This window comes from Panthera leo, chromosome B1, assembly GCF_018350215.1.
Source record: "Panthera leo isolate Ple1 chromosome B1, P.leo_Ple1_pat1.1, whole genome shotgun sequence".
NCBI lineage: Eukaryota > Metazoa > Chordata > Mammalia > Carnivora > Felidae > Panthera > Panthera leo.
Window position 1 is genome coordinate 193,703,019 of NC_056682.1, and position 14,665 is coordinate 193,717,683.

The following is a 14,665-nucleotide window of genomic DNA, read 5'->3' on the forward strand; positions in this document are numbered from 1 at the left end:
TAGCAAGGACTGGGATGGGAAAGACAGAGGGCTGGAAGATATTGGTGAGAAACTTTATTGCCTTTCTGTTACTATTCAGCACCAACCGAATTTGTATTTCAAGCCCAGATATTTGAATGGTGTTCCCTTCTCTTCTGCAGCTAATTTTTTAAATGTTTATTTATTTTTGAAGGAGAGGGGCAGGGAGGGGCAGAGAAAGCAGGAGACAGAGGATCCCAAGTAGGCTCCATGCTGTCAGCACAGAGCCCGGTGAGGGGCTTGAACTCATGGACTGAGAGCTCATGACCTGAGTTTCAGTCATACCCTTAACTGACTGAGCCACCCAGGTGCCCCTCTTCTTTAGTGAATTTGAAGAGAAAATGGCCTGTTGTGAGTTCTCTTTATTTAATGAAATTCACTTACCACATATTGGATCCCTTCTGGGTATGTGCCTGGCTTCCTTCTGGGTATTTTATCCCACCGTCATGGCCATGGAATTTGGAACTTTTGGAGAGTTCCATTCCAATTTCCACCCTCTACAAAAGGTCTCATTTGTAACAGGGGTTTGAAGGCTAATCTGATGAAGTGAAGCCAGTAGAAACAGTGTGGCTTTGAACGGGTGCTTAAAAATCCCTAAGCACCAGCTTTCCCATCTGTGAAGTGGTTGAAAGTACTATCTTCACCAGGAGGTTAACGTGAGGGATAACACGGCTAACCTTGCCAAGTTAGCATGATTTCCAACACATATAACACCCCCAATAAGTGTTGCTTTTACGAGAACGGACTGGACCTAAGCTTCACATCCAGGCTTGCAGACATGCCTGTGACCACCATACATATTCCTCTTTCTCTTCTTTCTGTCCTCACATATCTAGTTTCCAGATTGGAATTCAGGTATCATTTCCATGCCACATGAGGTTCGTGATCCTGTGCAATCTACTTTACATCTCCGAGCCTCAGTTTCCTCATCTTGTGGGGGGGTATCAATATGGTATAGCCGTTAGAAGCATGGCCCCTGGAGTCAGGTGGATCTGCACTCAGAACCCCGCACCCCTCATTTATGAGCTGTGTGGCCTTGAAGAGGTCACTTAGTCTCTCTGTGCCTTGGCATTATCATATGCAGAGTGAGAATAATAATAGTATTTATTGGGGCTGACATGGAGCCCAGCAACGGGGCTGTGCTGACAGTGCAGAGCCTGCTTGGGATTCTCTCTCTCCTCTCCTCTCTCTCAAATAAATAAATAAATAAGTAAACAAAAAAATGTTAAAAAGATAATAGTATTTATCTAACCTGCTTGTTACGGGAGTATGCGATGCTGTGCATGTAAAGCCTTGTGCATCAACACTCAAAAATCCCCTTTCTCGGGGCGCCTGGGTGGCGCAGTCGGTTAAGCGTCCGACTTCAGCCAGGTCACGATCTCGCGGTCCGTGAGTTCGAGCCCCGCGTCAGGCTCTGGGCTGATGGCTCGGAGCCTGGAGCCTGTTTCCGATTCTGTGTCTCCCTCTCTCTCTGCCCCTCCCCCGTTCATGCTCTGTCTCTCTCTGTCCCAAAAATAAATAAAAAACGTTGAAAAAAAAATTAAAAAAAAAAAAATCCCCTTTCTCCTCCTCCTCCTTCCGGTACGGGGACTGGCACTCCTCGAAGGGTAGCTGTTATTATTACACTTCTTGTTCCCAAGAGCGATATACTTGCAAGATGCACGAATATGAAAATCTGTAAGTGATTACGGAGAAGAATTCACTTCTGCTGCGTTTCCAGGCTCTGCGAAGTCAGCTTTCCCCCACCTACTCTGAGACCTTGGAGGAAAATGACAAATCTCTAGTATTTATTTCGGCGTCCCCAGCACATTTACCCTGCTTCCCGGGAAAGCACGAAATGGGATCCATCAGAGAAAGTGTGGAGGGAAGAACTATAAAAAACAGGAGATTAGGGGATAACGCTAGCACTTTGAGTCTCCCTGGGGGCGCTCCTCTCCCCTTTCACTCACACTTGCCCAAACAAATTAAAAAAAGGATTAATCTTGTTGAAGATCAGTTCCCCGAAGGGTTTACTTACCTAGAGAGCGAGATGGGCTGTGTCAGAGGATGCCAACGTACACGCCATCTCTCGCGGTGCAGCTCTCGTGCAAAGTGGCATTTGCCCAACTGTGGGGAGATGGGCTCGAGCTCCTACGTAGCCAGCGATGCCTCCAACTCAGGACGGGAGATCTCGAGGCCAGTTTGAAATAAGCAAGTCTCCTTAAACACCCTGGTCCCTATTTAGGCGACAGCTAAAATCCAGTGAACTTTCTAATTTGTTGTAGAAGAAGGGAGTGTCTTTTTTTAAGTTATTTTGAGAGAGAGAGAGAGAAAGGGAAAGAGAGAATCCCAGGCAGACTCCACACTGTCAGTGCAGAGCCGATGCGGGGCTCAATCCCATGAACCATGAGATCATGACCTGAGCCAAAGTCAGACGCTTAATCAACTGAGTTATCCAGGTGCCCTGAAGAAGGGGGTGTCTTAAAGGGGCTTTATGCGGATTACACTCAGTTCTGCAATCTGTGGCATTCTTAATGAATCTCATGTCATCAAAAAGTGCATTATGGAAATAATTACTTCCACAGGAAGGGGAAATAAGGTACTAAAGCATTTCAGACTCGCAATAACAAGGGTTCCCCCCCACCCCCGGTAGGAATCTTAATAATAGAAGTATTTTTTGTACCTAAAAATATATAGCCATAAAACTTAAACATGACTGAACCAATCTGGCATTTGTTACCTTGTGGCCTTAACAAAAAGTAATCTCTTTTCTTTTCCTGTCACCACCAGCACTCATTACACATCCCTATCACCTGCATTTGTTCACTTAACAACTGTCTGTCACGACTTCTGCTGTGTGCCAGGCATTGTTCTAAATGCTGGGAGTGTGGTCGTGACCAACGTAGACACAAGACTTCTGACTTCAGATACGTGGAAGCAATCAGAGCAACACAACGAGTCTGGCATGCAATGCGCGCGGAAGAGAACAGATAGGACACGGAGATGGGGGGCGAGAAGGAGGGGCTCACGGCGACATGCGTGGACACAGGAGGCCTCTTGCAAGCTGAGACCTAAGGACTGACAAGAGACCAGAGGGAGAGCATTGCAGGCGGAGGGAAAGGCTGATGTCAAGGCCCCAAGGGAGAGAGAGCTTGGCACAGTCTAGGGAAGCTAAGAGACATCCAAACAAGGCGGCTGGGCTGCACGTGAAATAGCATTTTCCTGCAGACAGAGCTGCCCAGCCACGCTTTAAGCAACAGCAGCTTGCATAATGCAGACTGAGTCCCCTCACTGCTCTACTGCGTTGTATGTGATTCAGATCATGAAAAGTCACACCGTAGGAGAGATGCCCGCACCACCTTCAGATATCAGCCTTTTCCGGCCCTCGGACACTGGGGCTCCTGGCTCTCACGTCTTCTGACCCAGACTGAATTGTAACACCAACTTTTCAGGTTCTCCTGCGTGCAGACGGTAGATTGTGATGTATCTCAAGCTCCAGAATCACGTGAACCAATTCGCATCAATTCCCATAATAAATTTCCTATTATAGCTCTCTCTCTATATATCCCATTGGTTCTGTCTCTGGAAAACGGACTATTACAGTTGTGTTGTTAACAATATCTAACTCCTGACTTGGTAAGTACTCTCTCTAGAGGTAATTGGATGGACAGGTAGGCACAGCATTCAACTTCCCTGTTGGGTAGGAAATAGTTTACAAATGTACCTTAAGTCATTATAAGATGTTCAAAGGTGTATTTCCCCAAATCTCAGATGCCTGTTTATTCTCATTAAAATTCACTTAAAGTTTCAAATCAGATAAACTTATGCTGTTTATATATTAATAGAAGTCAAACTTTAAGTTTCAATTATTATTGAAGCTGCGTCCATAGTTGTAAGAGTTGTAATCTTTTGAATTGTAGGAGAGCTTATTTGGAGACACCATATTACTATCTGTACCTTGATATTATTACCATATTCCTGCCATTCAGTGTAGGATGCCCGGGTGCTAACATAATGCAGTTTTTCTTCAGTCTCAGGTGAGGAGGGGAGAGCATGTGAAAATAGCCGATAAGGGGGTGATGCTAGGGCTAGACCTCATGTCTCTCAATTATTCTTCCTAATACCTGCTGAACTTCTTCCTCAAACCTGTTCTGATAATTTTCCAGAACATAGCAAGTGGCCAAGTATTTATGAAATGATTGCTTTTCCAACAAGCTGAATTTACCGTTGTTTCCTGATTGTGATAGATCTGGGGATTGTCTTGGATCCTGGGGACACAGCCGTCGTCGCTTCCCACTTGGGTCTCATGAGTGATACAGATGCAGGCCACGTGTGTCCACTAAGAGAAGGCAAAGCAGTGAGGACAAGAAGAGGGGAAAATGGTAGATCCCAGCTCAAGAGGGTCTAGGGTGGAGAGGAAGCTAATTGATGGGAGGCTTCCTGGAGGAGGTAGCCATGGAGCTGGGTCTTGAAAACGTCCATCTCCTGGCAACCTCGAGATCCATTTAGATCACCAACCTTGCTGTCCGCCATGCCCAGTTTTGCAATTTACGCCCTAGAGAAGCATGCATTAGGCTGTTTCGAACTCTTTGCTCACTCTTCCGCTCTCCCTGAAATCCCCATCTCACCTCATTTTCTCTTGGTTACGTCATACGTATTCTTCAAACCTAATCTCCGTTTTTGATGTCTTCCATTCCTTCAGTCATTGGATTGGGCTGCTCACCTCGCTCTGTACTCTTGTGGCCCATTGGACATATCTCATTCTTAGTTTACCATGGTATTGAAATTACCAGTCTGTTCCTAGAATTGGCCGTATACACTTGTCTTGTATCTATCCATCATCTATTTATCTATCTATCGATCAAGGGCACACAATGTTTCTTTAGTTTCAGGTGTACAATACGGTGATTGCACAAGTTTGTATCTTACGGTATGCTCACCACTGCTGTAGCTACCATCTGTCCCCTGCAACACGATCACGGTGTCACTGATGATATTGCCTATGCTGTGCCTTGTAGCCCTGTGACTCATTCATTCCATAACTGGAAGTCCGTATCTCCCAACCCTTTCATCCATTTTTCTCATCCCCCCCCCGCCCAGGCCCCTTCCCTCTGGTGGCCACCAGTTTGTTCTCGTATTTATAGGTCTGATTCTGCTTTTTGTTTTGTTTTTCATTTGTTTTTTTTTAGATCCCACATTCGAGAGAAGTCAGATGGTGTTTGTCCTTCTCAGTCTGATATATCTCGCTTAACATGGCCCTCTAGGCCCATCCATAACACCTGTCAGAATGGCTAACATCAAAAAGACGAGAAGTAACAAGTGTTGGTGAAGATATGGAGGAAAAGGAACCCTTGTGCACCGTGGGTGGGAATGTAAATTGGTGCGTCCATTGTGGCAAACAGGGTGGAGGGGCCTCAGAAACACCACATGATCCAATAATTCCACTATTATTTACCCAAAGAAAAGGAAAACACAAATTCAAAAAGATGCATGTACCCCTATGCTGACCACGGTGTTATTTACAATAGCCACGATAGGGAAGCAGCCCAAGTGTCCGTTGATACAGGAGTGGTTAACGAGGATGTGGTACACACACATCTTGCTCCTATTCGCCTCCCCAGATCTATGTATCTGTCTCCCTAATCTTAGCATCCACTGCTACATGCTTGATAAACATCTTCAAATGGAACTGCAGTGTAACTTTAAGCCAAAACTCACCTAAAAAATAGTGCAGCCTTGATTAATGTCATCGGGAGTGAACTTGAACTTTGCTTCAGAAGTGGTTGGAAAGCCTTGCTTTGTGAACCCCAGAATGCCGTGTCCCACGCAGGCCGTTGCTTCCTGGGACCCGACTGCCGCAATACTTAGTTTTAACAGCTTTTGCTGACGTGGCTATTGCTTCAAAATGTTGCGTGCTATCACCAACACTCAAAGTTTTGACTGCCTTCCTTCCAAGCCTATGGATAACACATTCTTTTCACTGTTCTGTCTTCTGAAAGACTGAGGAGACGGAGGTGTTCAGGGAGATCGAAGGCTACTATAGAATCTGGAACAGTTAATAACAAGTAGCTTTGGCAGCTGTGCTTTTGCAAATCAACTGTGTGGTTGCAGTGATGGACAGACACACAGATCAATGGATCGGAGTGGGAGTCCAAAAATAGACCCCTGCTTGTGTGATCAGTTTATTTTTAACAGAGATGCCAAGGTAATTCAATTGGAAAAGATAGTCCAACAAACAGTGCTGGACTCACTGGGTGTGTGTGAAAAAAAAACAAAACATGGAGCTATTTCACACCATCTATAAATATTAACTCAAATTGATCATATACCTAACTGTAAGTACTAAAACGATTAGACTGTAGAAGACAGCAGAGGTAAAAAAAATCTTGTGACACTCGCCGGGTAAGGCAAAGATTGCTTTCTTTTTTTAAAAAAAAAATTTTTTTTTTAACATTTATTTATTTTTGAGAGACAGAGAGAGACAAAGCATGAGCAGGGGAGGGGCAGAGAGAGAGGGAGATACAGAATCCGAAGCAGGCTCCAGGCTCTGAGCTGTCAGCACAGAGGCCGACGTGGGGCTCGAACCCATGAACTGTGAGATCATGACTTGAGCTGAAGTCGGATGCTTAACTGACTGAGCCACCCAGGTGCCCCTGGGTAAGGCAGAGATTTCTTTAAAAAAAAATTTTTTTTTTAATGTTTATTTATTATTGAGAGACAGAGAGACACAGAGCATGAGCAGGGAAAGGGTAGAGAAAGAGAGGGAGACACAGAATCTGAAGCAGGCTCCAGGCCCTGAGCTGTCAGCACAGAGCCCGACACGGGGCTTGAACTCATGAACTGTGAGATCATGACCTGAGCTGAAGTCGGTCATCCAACCAACTGAGCCACCCAGGCGCCCCAAGGCAAAGATTTCTTGAATAGAACACCAATTACATAAACTCTAAGGGAAAAAAGATAAAATAGATTTCAAGATTAAAAATTGTTGCTCTTTGAAAGACATAGCTAAGAACACAAGAAGGCAAGCCACAGACTGGGAGGAAGATTTTCTTCAACATATATTCAACAAAGTGCTTAATTCAGAATGTATGAAGAATACTCATCACTTAATAATAAGACAACTCAGGGTTTAAAAAAAAAAAAAAAAACCTAAAAACTAGACATAAGAACTTAAACTGACACTCCACAAAAGAAGATAATGGAATGGCCAATAAGCACACAAAAAGATGCTCAGCATCACTAGTAATCAACAAAATGCAAATTAAAACCATAATGAGATAGATACTGTTTCACACCCACTAGAATGATTACAGTAAAAAGATCAATAGTACAAACGTTGGTGAGAATATAGAGCACCTGGAACTCTCTCACACATTGCCAGTGGAAGGCAAAATGGTATAGACACTTGGAAAATAATATGGCAGCACTTATAAAGTTAGCTACATTTATCAGATGACTCTGTGATTTCACTTTTGGGTTTTATTGCAAGAGACATGAAAACACATGTTCACATAAAAATGTGTGGACATTGTTCATAATAGCCCCAAACTGGAAGAAACCCAAATATCCCTCAACTGATAAGTGGGTGAACAAATTATGTACCATGGAGTACTCATCTGCAATAAAAGGAGAATGTCATATTAGTATATGCGGCAATGTGGATAAATCTCAAAAACATAATCCTAGGTGAAAAAGTCAAGCACAGACTATCATGTACTGTATGATTCCAATTACATGAAATTCGAGCAAAGGCAAAAGTATAGTCAGAGAAAGTAGAGAAGAGTATTGGTTGCTAGAAGCCAGAAGAATGGCAGAGTAAGGAGAACAAGCATAGCAGGCACAGAGGAACTTGTCAGAGCAAGGGAACTCTTGGGTGTCTTGACCCTAATGGCGATTATGATTATATACAATTACCCAAATCCATCAAGCTATACTTCTAAACTCTGTGAATTTTGTAATACCTTTATAAAAAAGAGGAAAAAGAAAGCAATACAAGCTAGTGCTTGCTCGAAAAATTAACAGTTAGGGGAAGAGATAGACATTAATGTGCAGAACGACATATGTGAAGGGCAAGTTTGGGCAGTGACGTGGTAGGATGCAGCAGCATGATCCTGGATGCCCTACTTTCCCGGGCTACTTGCAAAACAAACCTGATGGCAGCGTGGCTGTTGCATGACCTCGTGTCTGGAGAGAGAGGGAACGTGTGTTTCTCAAGGCCGGTACGTAGTGAATGGTTTGTCATCTGGTAGAGAGGGTTAAAAATATTGACACCACCAAGATTAATACTAACCAATTATTTACTTGTTTGGTGCATAGATTTTACAGTGACCGCTTAACAGCAGATGGCATTTAGCTAAATTAGCTTGTATATAAATACATCATTCTTTAAAGACTGAGGTCAAGAAAAGGCATATGTAGGTCCGGTAGGATTTGGTCTTTGGGCTTGTGTTGTGCATGAAATTTCTCCAGTGTACCAACAATGGGCTTCTCAATACATTTGTTGACTGGCTCCCACCCTGGGCGTAGCAAACCTTTCACATAGTTGACAATAATAATAAAAGGCCTAAAGGAGATATCTCAATCCTTGAAATTCATGACTATAGATCATTCTCAGTGGCAGGTCCCTTTGAATGGGCCAGACGTGGTCCTGGATGCTGGTTGTAAGATGATGAAAAGATGTGTTGCCCATAGTCTGGAAGAGGCGTTGGCACACTGTTTTTGTAAGGCGCTAGACAGTATATGGGCCACATTGTCTCCGTTGCAACTATTCAGCTCCACCTTTGTAGCATGACAATCCGTAGCTGTCATCCAGCAAAACTTTATTTATGAAAACAGGCAGTGGGCTGTTTTTGGACCATGCAGCTTGCTTACAACTGGTCTTGAGGGGTGGTAAGCACTAAATGAATAAATACATCCGAGGCATATCATCATTTATTGTAATCTGTGCCATGAGAGACAAGAAGAGATTACCGTGCTAGAGAAAGATGAGGTCTAAGGAAATCGGCTCCTGACTGGGTAAAGGGAGAGAAAGTGGCGGAAGGGGGGCCAACAAGGTAGCATACGGTACGATATATCATCTTGACCCCCAGCCATCAGTAAAGTCTACACTGATCAAGAAATGTTCGTGCTAGGAGGATTTCTTGTGGAAACCAGTGGCTGAGCCCGATAGTGCACCCCGGTTGACATGTGGTTAACTCAACAGTGCAGGTGGAGAAAATGACGAGGAGGCCCCCAGCTAACATGGGGGTTACATATATGTTTACCTGTGCTTAGGAGAGAGGTCTAGAAAAGTAGACACTAAATGTTAGCAGCAATTACCCCTGGGGAATATATTTTAGGTAGGCAGGTAGTAAAAGGGGACTGCTTTGTAATAGGTACTTCTTCCATGTTGTAATACTTTACCATGAACTTGTATTACTTCTAAAAACTAAATAGAGTGACAAAAATTATCTTTTCAAAGGCAGCTTCCTCTCTTTCTTTCTCTCTCTCTTTCTCTCTCTCCTTTCTTCCTTTCTTTCTCTCTCTCTCTTTCTCTCTTTCTTTCTCTTTCATTTATTTTTTTAATCTAATTTATTGTCAAGTTAGCTAATATACAGTGTATATTGCATGCTCTTGGTTTTGGGGGTAGATTCTTTCAAATGGATTTCCCAGCACTGAGGAGAGTACAAGGTCTAGATGAGGATTCTGAAACATCTTGAGAGAGATGTCAAGTCCTTTTAAGTCAGCTCACAATTACATCTCACTGCACAGGTTGTGCATATGTGTGCGTGCACACACGCAGAACTCCAGATGGATAATGATCCAAATATAAAAGGTTAAAATATAAAGTTTTTGGAAGACAGTGTTGAAGAATATCAACCTGACCTGAGGGTAAGGACAAGGATGAAAATGGGGACTACCTCTGACTGCATTGAAATTAGGAACATCTATTCATTAGAGAGTGAAAAAAGCAAAACTCTGGAAATACGAAGATGTATTCAAGACATATTACTGACAAAGGGCTCGTATCCAAAATTACACTCCTACCAGTCAGTAAGAAAAACAAAACTCAATGGAAAAATAGAGGAGAGATTTAAGAGGCACCTCACAAAAGAGGAAATCCGGGGTCCCTGGGTGGCTCAGTTGGTTGAGCATCCAACTTCAGCTCAGGTCATGTTCCCACGGTTCGTGGGTTCAAGCTCCGTGTTGGGCTCTGTGCTGACAGCTCAGAGCCTGGAGCCTGCTTCGGATTCTGTGTCTCCCTCTCTCTCTCTGCCCCTGCCCTGCTCATGCACTCTCTCTCTATTTTCTCAAAAATAAACAATAAATGTTAAATTAAAAAAAAAATAAAACATTTAAGAGAAAATCCGAATGGCCAATAAGCACATAAATAGTAAATGTGCTCAACCCTATCAGTCATCTGAGAAATGAAAATACCACGAGATTGGCAAAAAAATAAAGGCCACCAGCATAGTATATGCTACGACGTGGGAGATCAGAGCTTACACAAGTTGCTAGTGAGTGTATAAACTGGTACAACCACTTTAGAAAACAGATTGCATTATTTAGTGTGTCAAGTTCGTGTACCCTATGACCCAAGCAATTCATTCCTGGGTAATATTCTCTCAAAACTGGGCATGTGTACACCAGGAAATACAGTAATGTTTACAGTCACATGGTTCACAATAGCCAAGCTCTGGGAGGAATCTAAATGCCCATCAACAATTGTTATATATTTATATAATAAAATGCTATCCAACAGTGAAAATGAACTACAGCTACAGACAACACGGGTGCATTTTATAGAAAATAGTGTAGATTAAAAGCAAAGATATAAATACATAGTTTTGATTCCCTTTATTAAAAAGTTTAAGGGGCGCCTGGGTGGCTCAGTCAGTTGAGCATCTGACTTCAGCTCAGGTCATGAGCTCACAGTTTGGTTAGTGGGTTTGAGCCCCACTCCAGGCTCGTTGCTATCACTCAGCCTGTCAGCCTGCTTCGTATCCTCTGTCTCCCTCTCTCTGCCCCTCCCCTGCTGGCGCTCTCCCCCAAATAGGTAAATAGTAAACAATTTTTTTTAAAAACCGTGCTGTTTTGGAATTCGTGCTTGGGTGGTCAAGCTATACAGAAATGCAAAAGCTTGGCAAGTGTTTCCTTCTGAGAGATCGGGAAGGATGGTTGTACCTGAGAATTGTACCTGAGAAGGAGGTTGTACACAGAGAGGTTTCTGGTTGCTGTCAGTTTTCTTCCCATTAATTTTTTTCTGTTGCGGTAGAATATATGTAACACAAAACCTAACCGTCTTAGCCATTTTTAAGTGTAGAGTTCAGTGGCATTAAGTAAATCCCCATTGCTGTGCAAACATCACCACCATCCATCTGTAGAACTTCTCTCATCGTCCCCAACGGAACCTGTGTACTCATAAACAGTAACTCCTGTCTCCCTGTGTCCTCAGCCCCTGGCAATCACCACTCATTCTACTGTGTCTATGGATTTGACCACTCTAGGTACCTCAGGTGATGAAATCGTACAGGCTTTGTCCTCTGCAACTGGTTATTTCACGCAGCGTCCTGTCTCCGAGGTTCCTCCATGTTGTAGCATGTGTAAGAATTTCTTGCCCGGTGAGGCCGAACGATTTTCCACTGTGTGGATCTACCACATTTTGTTTATCCATCGGTGGACACGTGGGCTGCGTCCACCCTTTCGCTATTGTGAATAATGCTATGATGAACGTGGGTGTACAAATAAATACCTGTTTGAGTCCCTGCTTTAAACAGTTTCCTACTTGTTGACAAGAGTTTTAAAATTATTCACGGTGCCAGTTAATGCTTAATCCATTTTCCATGTGTGCGTTACCTTTCACAAAAAGATTAAAAAACAATCCCATAGACCTGGGATTCAGTTACCATGGAAACTCTCTTTCTGATTCTGCTTTTGCCTGTCTTGCTATGATCCTCTCTCTCCCTCTCTCGTCCTTACTATTGAAGTAAGAGGTGTTTTCTTGCGCATTTAAAAAGAAACTTTTTAGCGGGGTTTGAAACCTACAGAAAATTGTGCAAGTAATACACATCAACGTGACAAATTATTCACAAAATGAACAGCCTAGTTTGAGTATACATGTTAGGTACATGAATGAGGTGTGTCTGGAAACAAAATATTCACATTTCAGGAGGTCAGCAAAGTTCTAAACTAAAAAGCAAAGAGCTCCTTAGATGTAAGGAGGTAAACAGCATGATATTGCAAAGTGTTAACACTTGGGAGTTAAAAGTGGTTGCCTCTCAGGAGTAACAATTGGGGATGAAAAGGGAGTGGGGCAATATTTTCCTTTTCATGATTTATATATTTGACTTTTTAAAATTTTTTTAAAAAATGTTTATTTTTGAGACAATGCGAGAGACAGAGCACGAGTGGCAGAGGGGCAGACAGAGGGAGACACAGAATCCGAAGCGGGCTCCAGGCTCCGAGCCGTCAGCACAGAGCCCGATGCGGGGCTCGAACTCGCGGACCGCAAGATCGTGACCTGAGCTGAAGTCGGACGCTTAACCGACTGAGCCACCCAGGTGCCCCTATATTTGACTTTTAAAAACATACACATAATACATATTTCAATTCGAAAAATAATTTATTTACAATAAACTAACCAACATCTATAATCTCTCCTCCTCCACTCCAAACAAGACCTTTGTCATCATTTCAGATGTTCATCCAGGACTGGCTCTGTTTTGCTTAAATTATCTTGACTTTTAGTATTACCTTGATCATGTTTTAAATTATGTCTCTACTATTTGGACTTATTTACAAATGGTGTTCAATTTTGTAGCCACATTGTATTTCCTAACTCTACATTAGACTGGTGTCTTTACCCACAACATTATCTGCTATCCCATGTTATGATTCTGACGCCAGTTATGTGTGTTTTTTCCGAACACACCACGAAAAAATTCTCTGACTCCAGATGGATGTCCTACAGTTCAACTCAATTCAAACGCTATCTACTTGGAGATAGCATCAGATCCCACAGATTAAGGATTCGGTCCTGCAAGACTGCTCCCCTCCTCCCATTTCAGGTATCAAAGTCCAGGCTGTCACCTGTGCTTCTGACCAACTGGCTATAGATATACTGGAGGTCCAAAAACCTTCTCTTTGGGTTTGACTACATATCGGTTTTTTATAAACGGTTATAACCTCATTACAGCCCGATGAAGGGATGCATAGGGCAAGGCTCGAGAGAGAGTGTGGAGCTGCCACGCCCCGTCTGAACTGAGCTACTCTCCCCAAACTCGCACACGTTCACCAACCTGGAAGTTCTCTGAACCCTGTCCTTTTGTGTTTCTATGGAAGCTTCACAACTTTGGCGTGATCAATTCAACCAGTTGGGACTGGTTGGGACTGGAGTCCCAGTCCCCTTCCTGGGGGTGAGTGAATGGGAGGAACTGAAAGTTGGTTGGTTTCCCATCCTTAGGCACTTTCCAAAAGTCACCTCACCAACCAAGTCAGTTGTGGTTGAAAGGGGTTTGTTACGAATATCAAGACATCTTTATCCCTCTTATCACCCAGGAAATTCCAAGGATTTAGGAGCTGTGCCAGAAACAGAAGGAAGACCAAATATGTCTCATAAATCACAGTATCACATGTCTCTCTGATTCCGGGACACTTTTTTATTCTTTCTTTTTGGTGGAATAGATCTTCAAGGACTTTTCTAAGAAATGGTTTGAGTACTAAGTCAGAAGTTTGCTTAATTCTTCACTCATACAAAACCTCCAAATGCTAACTCCTGTGAGAAATTCCTCAGTAAAATCATTTCAAAGTCAGAGAATCACTTTGGCAGTCTTTCCCTTTGCCCTTGCTACACATTAACTATGGTATATTTTATATCTTATATTATGCTTTGAATTGACCTGATTTTTCACCTACAAGATTATAAAATGGCCTGGAAACCAAGGACCCAGCATAGAGTCCAACACTTGGTAGGTAGTCAAAATTTATTCTTAAACACCAAAGCCATGAGGAGCACAGGAAGATAAATAATCTTTATGTCATGTCAACAGTAGGGGGGTGAAGACAATGAGAAATTCCCGTGAAGCCTTAAAGATAGGCCAGAATGCAGGGGAGGCTCTTTGTTTTTGTTATGGAAGGAGACTCATTGGGCAAAAAGAAAGTAAGATTCCAAATGGAAAAATGGTAGCATATGCCAAGATGCAGGTGTGTGGAGGTGTGGGATTTGCTTTGCACGACATGGGTGACAGTGACAGGCTCGGAGGTGCTGATAATGTCAAGATCAGCCTGTTTAAGAAGTTTCTGTGATGTCCTGTAGAATAGGAGGGCGTCCTAAGTTTTACCCTCTCTGGGGTACCTATGTCCTCCTAGGTAAAGCGAAAAAATTGATGACAATCAGTGATTTTCAAAATGTTTTCTAAAAAAGCAGGGAAACGTTTTCTCCACCTCACTCCCACACCCCAGTTTTTAAGTAGAATTCCAACTTTGTTCAGGTGGAAAGTAGAGCTCTTTCAGCTATCATTAGGATGAGGAACTTCTAGCTCTTCTCCTTCTTTTTCGTCTATAGTGTGACCATGGAAGAACTCATAGGCTGTGCCGAAAACAAGTAGAAAAATGATACGTGACTTCCAACGAGGGTGTCTGCGGAAGCATCCTGGAAACTGTGCACTTACAGCAAAATAATCAACGGGCT